General features: G+C 57.2%; 1 pseudogene; it reads right to left on the minus strand.

Moving 5' to 3' along the window:
• Positions 1 to 3,576: 3,576 nt before the first annotated feature.
• Positions 3,577 to 8,494, minus strand: LOC140717607 (N-acetyllactosaminide beta-1,3-N-acetylglucosaminyltransferase 2-like; annotated as a pseudogene).
• Between the last annotated feature and the right edge of the window lie 226 nt (positions 8,495 to 8,720).

Raw genomic sequence — 8,720 nt, forward strand, 5'->3', positions numbered from 1 at the left:
CCCGCACCCTCCGTCAAAACACATTTGTGCGTTCCTCCTGGGTGCATCGTGTGTTTCCTCCGGGTGCTCCGGTTCCCTCCCACCGTCCAAAGGTTTACCGGTTGGTAGGTCAATTGGTCATTGTAAATTGTCCCGTGATTAGGCTCAGATTAAATCGGGGGTTGCTAAACGGCACGGCTCAAAGGACCTATTCTGCGCTTTATAAAGTTTTAATTTAATTATAAATCGCCCTTTGATCAGGCTAGGGTTAAGTCAATGGGTTTCTCGGGCCTGTATCTCTAAATAAAATAAAACAAATGGCATCTTTAGTAACATAATACTAATTTATTTGTGTAAACGATCACTCAACAGTTGAACACAACGTACAACCAAAGGAACTGTCAACACTTGGCACTGGAGCCGCTGGCATCTCCTGTGTCCCGCCACAGAAACGGCGGGGTCCCGGGTCAGGGTTTCATCCAGACTTCTCACTCCCTCTAACTGAAGTGCTACTCCCTCGGCACTGGGACGTATTACAGAGACCAGAGCAGGGCCTGAACCTGCTGCAATTATGATTTTTTTTTTGTGATTTGTGGTTAATTTTATGCCTTTCGCAACTGCAAGGACAAACTTCACATCGTACACAGTAACTCAATCGGCATTGAGCCGATCTTAACTTGAGAGATACGGGAGAACCAAATGTTCTTTGGAGCTGTGGCTGTGGACAGGGCTGTAACAGGCAATATGCCAGAGAAGCACACAGGGTTATGGCCAAATACGATAAGGAGACCACCCCCCCCATTGAATATTTCAGCCCATGTTTGTGTATTTCAGACCTCCCAATATGTAATGGACTGCATTCAATCTCCCCTTGTGCACGAATGATGTGTTTCACTGGGTGGACCCCACCTCCCCATGGTAGCATGTCTAGTTATCATGTAAGTTACTGACCGCAGACCTGACCTTGCCTATCCCTATCCTGGGTACCGTGCCGAACACGGTTTACCCCTCTAAGGGCAGGCCGGCCGGAGGCGCGAAGGAGGGGAAAATGTGGGCCTCGATACTTTTAGTATGTGATCCTGGGCTTTATAGACAGATCTGCCCCAGTGGTGTATTCAATTCTGAGCACTTGAGGTAAAGTCCCGGGTGAAAGTCCGGGGGGACGGGGGACGGGACGATTTCACAGATTTACCACAGGGTGTTCGCTCTGAGGTGGCTCCCCTTGGAAAAGGGGCTGTGAGGGGCATTTAACATCAGGGGGGGCAGGGGTTAGAGACAAAATGGCCTTATAGGTCCAGAAACAGAGAGTGGAGACCAACCGGGCGGGAGGTGACTCGAGGGAGACATTGAGGGGCGGTAGAGAACACAGCCGTGTTCGTGAAGGCGGATTCACCAAGGGGGGTATCAGGTATGATAGGCTCAGGGGGTGAGAGTGCGCACCACAGGAATGCTCTTATATTGCGCTAGCACAGAGATGATGGGTTGAATGGCCCCATTTCACCTTGTCGCCATTTGATTATTGTGCCAATTCACTCGCCGATTCACCTTGTTCACGTGCTCTGTACCCACCCGCTTAGCCTCCTGGTGAACGCTGCCCTCCAGAATTTACCCCCTCCCGTGTACCCAACTTCTGCCCACCTACCCCCAGCCCTGCAAATTCACCCTGGACACCCGGCAGACTCACGTTCCTTGTACCCTGCCCCGCGTGCTCCCATTCGCCACCGCCCCGCAGTGCACCTCGGCCCGTGAGCCTGGCTTCGCCCTCTCACGCCGCAGGTCGAGTCGCTGCCCCGGGTTCGATCCTGAACTCTTCCCCTACGTCCCACTGACGTCCAGATTGGAATTAAGGTTCCCCTCTCGTCCTCCAAGAGGATCACAACCTTGTCATTGGGTTTGGGGGCTCAACGACCCGGAGAACTACGTTGGCCGGAGACAGGGCTTTGGCCCTCGGGAGGGTCACCCATGCCAAACAGGTCAAAGGGTAGAGGTCAGACTGAGAGTGGCCCACCGGTCCTCTGGGTTCGGGGCCAACAACCCGGACTGGTCAGAAAAACTGTTACGGAAACAGCAGTGTAGAATCCTTCTACACCCGAGTGCAATGGTGTGGCCAGACAGAGGGGGAACCGTCACTGCAGCCCGCACTGAGAGCGGTGTAACGGACGGTAAGGAAGTGTGTGGGTGAGGGGTACAGTGGGGAGGGTTGACAGGATTAGGGGGGGAAATCAGCAGGGGAAGGTGAGCGGGTGGGATTGCTGTGTGAGCCAGCATAGCCCCCATCGGGCCAGGAAGACCCCCCCTGCTACGTCGTAAGGGTATTTCACTCAGCCTCGTGAATTTGTGCCAGTCGTCCGCTCTGCTCGTGTCCCCTGCCCCGAGTGCACCCGCTTCGCAGTCGCCACCCCCTACCCTTCCTCACTGCCCGCCTTGGCTCCTACGCCGCACCCCATGCCCTGTGTCCTCACACACACCCATCCCACCCACCCAACCAGGTCCCGTGCAATGTGCGTCCTCTCCCTGCGCACCTCGCCGTCCCGTCCTGTAGCAGCGGGCTCTGACTCCCCCGTGCAATACCCCGCCCCCGCCCTGTGTGTACTGGGCCCCTCTGCGTACCGCGCACTCTCGTCTGGCCTGTGCGGTCCCCCACGTCTCCTGCACTGTCCAGCGCCTGGATGCACCACCCCAGTCCTGTGTAATACTCCCTATCTCCCACTGTCCAGTGCATCGATATCCCCCGTCCTGTGTAATACTCTGTCTCCTGCACTGTCCAGTGCATCGATATCCCCCCAGTCCTGTGTAATACTCTCTCCTGCACTGTCACTGTCCAGCGCATCGATATCCTCCCAGTCCTGTGTAATACTCTCTCCTGCACTGTCCAGCGCATCGATATCCTCCCAGTCCTGTGTAATACTCTCTCCTGCACTGTCCAGCGCATCGATATCCCCCCAGTCCTGTGTAATACTCCCTATCTCCCACTGTCCAGTGCATCGATATCCCCCCAGTCCTGTGTAATACTGTCTCCTGCACTGTCCAGTGCATCGATATCCCCCGTCCTGTGTAATACTCCCTATCTCCCTGCACTGTCCAGTGCATCGATATCCCCCCCAGTCCTGTGTAATACTCCCTATCTCCTGCACTGTCCAGTGCATCGATATCCCCCCAGTCCTGTGTAATACTCCCTATCTCCTGCACTGTCCAGTGCATCGATATCCCCCCCAGTCCTGTGTAATACTCCCTATCTCCTGCACTGTCCAGTGCATCGATATCCCCCCAGTCCTGTGTAATACTCCCTATCTCCCACTGTCCAGTGCATCGATATCCCCCCGGTCCCTGTGTAATACTCTGTCTCCTGCACTGTCCAGTGCATCGATATCCCCCCCAGTCCTGTGTAATACTCCCTATCTCCTGCACTGTCCAGTGCATCATATCCCTCCCAGTCCTGTGTAATACTCCCTATCTCCCACTGTCCAGTGCATCGATATCCCCCCCAGTCCTGTTTCCTGCCTAATGCTCCACTCCCTCCACGCTGGTGCCCCCTCCTCTGTATCCACCACCCACCGTGCACCCCCGTCCCCAGCTGCCCTCCACCCCAGCCTCCCGTCAGTCGCAGGTGAGGTTGCCCCCGTGCAGCACCCTCCAGATCAGGATCAGCTCCTGCGGGCTCCGGGCGTGCACCATGAGGAGGCGGCGGTAGGCGCACGGCTCCCAGCGCTGGCTCTCGTTGATGCCGAAGCTGTGGAAGCCGGCGTGCGCGGGTGGGCGCCAGGCCCAGTCTCTGCAGGCACATGCCGGTGAAGACGTCGTCGATGGGGAAGAGGGGCAGCGCCCTGGCCGCCCGCTCCAGCCGGCGGGCCAGCCGGCCGGTGTAGAGCACCCCGGCGCCGCCGGCGTACGGCGGGTACGGGCCCGCTGTAGAAGGCGCCGGGCACGTAGTACTTGAGCCACGGGTCGCGGCAGGGCTGGGCGCCGAGGATGGTGTCGCCCAGGAAGAGGTCGGGGCTGCGGCCGAGGGCCGGGTCCGCCTCCGGGCCGTCCAGGTAGTCGAGCAGCCGCTCGGTGTTGACGAAGACGTCGTCGTCGCCCTTGAAGACGAAGCGGGCGCCGGGGCAGTGGCGGCCCAGCCACGGGAGGAAGAGCACCCTCCTTCAGCGTCAGGTTGAGGAAGGTGTCGCGGAAGGCCCACTGGAGCAGGGTCGCCGAAGCGGCGGCCTCTCGCAGGCCAGCAGGCCGGCCAGGTCCGGCCGCCCGTCCGCCGCCTCCTCCACCCCCAGCAGGAAGACCAGGCCGACGCCCGCGGCCCGGCCCAGGCCTCCCCACGACTGGCGGATGGCCTGGCGCCGCCCGAAGCTCGACGCCGTGCTCTTGACGGCGAATGAGGAGGCGGAGGCCGCGGCCGCGGCCCGCAGACGCCGCGGGGGCTCCAGCAGCCGCGGGAAGTGGCGGCAGCGCCGGTACAGCAGGAAGTCCTTCACGGCCTGCGGCAGCTGCTGGAAGTCGGCGATGCGGCTCTCCACCTGGCGGTCGGGCCCGCAGCCGGGGGCTCGGTCGCGGCCCGGGCTCCGGCCCACCCGCTGCTGCCGCTCCAGCAGGTCCTGGCTCCACAGCGGCCGCAGCGGGCACGGGGCCTTCCAGAAGCGGGGCGGCCGGGGACGGGGGGCTGGCGCAGGGTCCGGAGGGCCAGCAGGAAGAGCAGCAGGGCGCCGGCCGCCCAGGGCAGGAGCCTCCTCCGCATCTCGGGCCGGGGAGGGTCACCTGCGGAGGGAAGGCACAGGCCGTGAGGGGGGAGCGGCCTCCTCCTTCCCCTGATCCCTCCAACCCTACCTTGCCCGCCTCTGACCTCAACTCCCTCCCTGATTAACCCCCCTCCCCAAACCAATCCCCCGCCTCGCCCACCCTCTCACCCCTTTCCCAATCTCCATCTGTTGCCTTCACCTCCACACCCCCTCCCCTCAGCTCCGACCCTACCTCTCGATCCTCCCCAAGATTCCCCCTCCCTTCTCTCTCCCCCTGGATCCCTCCGTCCCATACCACTCCCTGACTTGCCCACCCCACTGGGATCATTGCCCCCCCCCGAACCTCTTCCCCCACCCTTACCTCCCCTTAACACTGCCCTCCCCCCCCAAGGATGCCTCCACTTAATCCCTCCCCACGATTTCCCCCCTCCCTTAGTCCTCTCCTCTCTCCACCCCCCCCCCCCGATCACTCCTCCCATTCTTCTTCTCTCCCCTCACTCCCCTCCTCCTCCTGGACCCCCCCCCCCCTTTCCCTGTCTTCTTCCTCTGGGCCTCTACCTACTCCTCTGCTCCCCCCTCCCCCTCCCCCCGAGGCAAGGCACGTGAGTGAATCTTCCAATCTACAGGACGTGTTGGCGCGTGGCCAAGGGGGTTAAGGCTTTGGGCTGGCGATCTGAAGATCGTGAGTTCGAGCCCCAGCTGAGGCAGCGGTGCGGTCCTTGAGCAAGGCACTTAACCACACACCTGCTCCTGCACATTTATAGCCCAGTGTGGGCAAGACAAGAGCAAGCACAGTGTGTGTAAAACCCACAGCAGGGGCCGTGGTACCAGCTCTCCCGTTCTCGTTGGGGATGGGGGGAGAGTCTGCTGGTTCTGGAGTCAGGTGAGCTCGAATAAGCTGTAACTGCCCAAACAGCGAGGCACTGTGGAGGGGGTGACACCTCTCTCTCTCCCCCTCACCTCTCTGGAAAGCCCGTGGCACGTCAAAGTGCCGGGTTATGGACACTAGATTATAGTCTCTCTGGGGGGGGGGGGGCTTTGCTATTGTTTTCATGGTGGGTGGAGGGGGTGGGAGCTGAGGGGGGAGGTTTGGGCTTCTAACGTTTATCGCCACTCATTCTTCTGTTTCGATGCTGTCTGTGAAGAGTATGAATTTCAGGTATCAAACTCTCTGCTATTAAATGGGACTACCGAACCAATTTGAACACCAGATGCTGGTTGTCCAGTTTAACACAGTAAGCGTCGACCGTCGACGTTCCAGGACGAGGCGGTCCCGATGAAGGATCTCGGGCCCGGGACCGCGACTGTTCATCCCAGGTGTTCCCAGCCTGGTATTGGTCCACGACGCAAAGAGAAAGCTCGGTGAATCCCATTCCACGAATGCAGCCTGGCCCGTTGAATTCCCCCCAGCACTTTGAGTGAGTTATTCATGGCGTCATCTTACCCGATCCATCAGCCTGTTCCTGACCTGTGTCTCCCAACCCCCCCCCCACCCCAACACCCTTTATAAATAAAGTTGACGAGCTCCAGCCAGGAAGTTTTGTTTCTCTGTGGAACTGTTAATGATCAGAATCGGGTTTAATATCACCGGCATCTGTCGTGAAATTTGTTAGCTTCACGTCAACAGTACAGTGCAATACATGATAAATAAATAGAGGAAAAAGACTGAATTATAGAAAGTATATATAGCTCTAGCGAATAGACAAGTTAAAATAAGTTGTGCAGAAAAAAACAGAAATAAAAAAGTAGTGAGGCAGTGTTCATGGGTTCGGTGTCCATTCAGGAATCGGATAGCGGAGGGAAAGAAGCTGTTCCTGAATCGTTGAGTGTGTGTCTTCAGGCTCCTGTACCTCCTCCCTGATGGCAGAGGGAAAGAAGCTGTTCTTGAATCGTTGAGTGTGTGCCTTCAGGCTCCTGTACCCCCTCCCTAATGGCAGAGGGGAAGAAGCTGTTCCTGAATCACTGACTGTGTGCCTTCAGGCTCCTGTACCTCCTCCCTGATGGCAGAGGGGAAGAAGCTGTTCCTGAATCGCTGAGTGTGTGCCTTCAGGCTCCTGTACCTCCTCCCTGATGGCAGAGGAGAAGAAGCTGTTCCTGAATCACTGAGTGTGTGCCTTCAGGCTCCTGTACCCCCCTCCCTGATGGCAGAGGGGAAGAAGCTGTTCCTGAATCACTGAGTGTGTGTCTTCAGGCTCCTGTACCTCCTCCCTGATGGCAGAGGGGAAGAAGCTGTTCCTGAATCGTTGAGTGTGTGTCTTCAGGCTCCTGTACCTCCTCCCTGATGGCAGAGGGGAAGAAGCTGTTCCTGAATCGTTGAGTGTGTGTCTTCAGGCTCCTGTACCTCCTCCCTGATGGCAGAGGGGAAGAAGCTGTTCCTGAATCACTGAGTGTGTGCCTTCAGGCTCCTCTACCCTCCTCCCTGATGGTAGCAATGAGAAGAGGCATGTCCTGGGTGGTGGGGGGTCCTTAATGATGGACGCTGCCTTTCTGAGGCATCGCTCCTTGAAGATGTCCTGGACACTACGGAGGCCGGTGCCCACGATGGAGCTGACTAACTTTTTACAAGTTTCTGCAGCTTGCTTCGACCCTGTGCAGTAGCCCCCCCGCCCCCCCCCCCCCCCCCCCCCCACTCCAGAGGCTGACGTAGCTGGTCAGAATGCTCTCCACGGTACATCTGTAGACATTTTTGAACTACTGATCGAGTTTTGGTGAGGCACAGCAGGTACCCGATAATGCGCTCACTGTATGTATAACAAGAGGTGAAGCTCTTGGTTGCCTGTGGGACGCAGTGTCTGACTGGGAGGACCCAACCCTGACGTTTGAAGGGGAACGCGATCAGTGTTTGAAGGAGGAAGCACAGCAGAGAATAAGCTGAACAACTGGGTGTGTTAACTGCAAGGATCCTGCAGAGACCTCTTGCCGTTCTGTAGTACGTGCTGCGGTTGACAATCAGCGACAGTCTTTCAAAATTCCCTTCGGATTGTCCCTGTGGATTGGAACTCACGCTTGGGAAGGATTGGGGGGGGGGGGAGGAAGGGGAGTGTAACAGTGAGTTTTTAACCTGTTTGACAGAGGTCTGCTGGCAAAACGCTTACTCAATGTTCCCCTTAAAATTTTCACCTTTCACCCTTAACCCATGACTCCTAGCTGTAGTCCCACCAAACCTCAGTGGAAAAAGCCTGCTTACATTTATCTATACCCCTCATAATTTTGTATACCACTATCAAATCTTCCCTCAATCGTCTACATTCTACGGAATAAAGTCCTAACCTGATCAATCTTTCCTTATAACTCAGCTCCTCCAGACCCAGCAACGTCCTTGTAAATTTTCTCTGTACTCATTCAACCTTGTTTTCTTCTTTCCTGTTAAGTAGGTGACCAAAACTGCACTCAATACTCCAAATTAGGCCTCACCAACGTCTTGTCCAACTTCAACATAACATCCCATCTCCTGGAGTCAATATATTGATTTATAAAGGCCAGTGGGCCAAAAGCTTTCAACCTGCGTCACCACTTTGAAGGTGAAAAGGAGATTCCTGGGATTTCCAGCCGCCCTGCAGGGAGCAGTGCTTGGGTGTATTCAGGGCTCGGCTGGGTTAACCAGACTCGGCAATGATTGACTAAGTGGCGTCACGGATGGACAAAGTGGTGGAGTAGATCTCAGGGCCCACTGGCCCTCATCAGTGTGGACAACAGGTATAGTTGTTAGAAAATTTTGTTCCGGTCATACCAGACATTAACTCCGCCGTGGGTGGAGACTTGGGCACGGAGGCTGGCAACCCCATACCTTAAAAACCTGGAGCCACAGAAGCGCCAACAGAAATTCCAGAAACCTCACCCCTGGGAGAGGAAGGATCTTTGGTGGGCTACACCCGGGGAGAACTTGAAAGGCGCGCTCAGGACGGGGGACTCTGGTGAGCTGTTTTGGGGGCCTACGCCCTAGCAAGGGCGGTGGGCTTAAGAAGAAGAGGGCCGCGCTTGGGATGGTATCGCCTACAGGGTTGGGAGCCC

The sequence above is a fragment of the Hemitrygon akajei genome, chromosome 28 (genome assembly GCF_048418815.1).
Source record: "Hemitrygon akajei chromosome 28, sHemAka1.3, whole genome shotgun sequence".
Lineage (NCBI taxonomy): Eukaryota > Metazoa > Chordata > Chondrichthyes > Myliobatiformes > Dasyatidae > Hemitrygon > Hemitrygon akajei.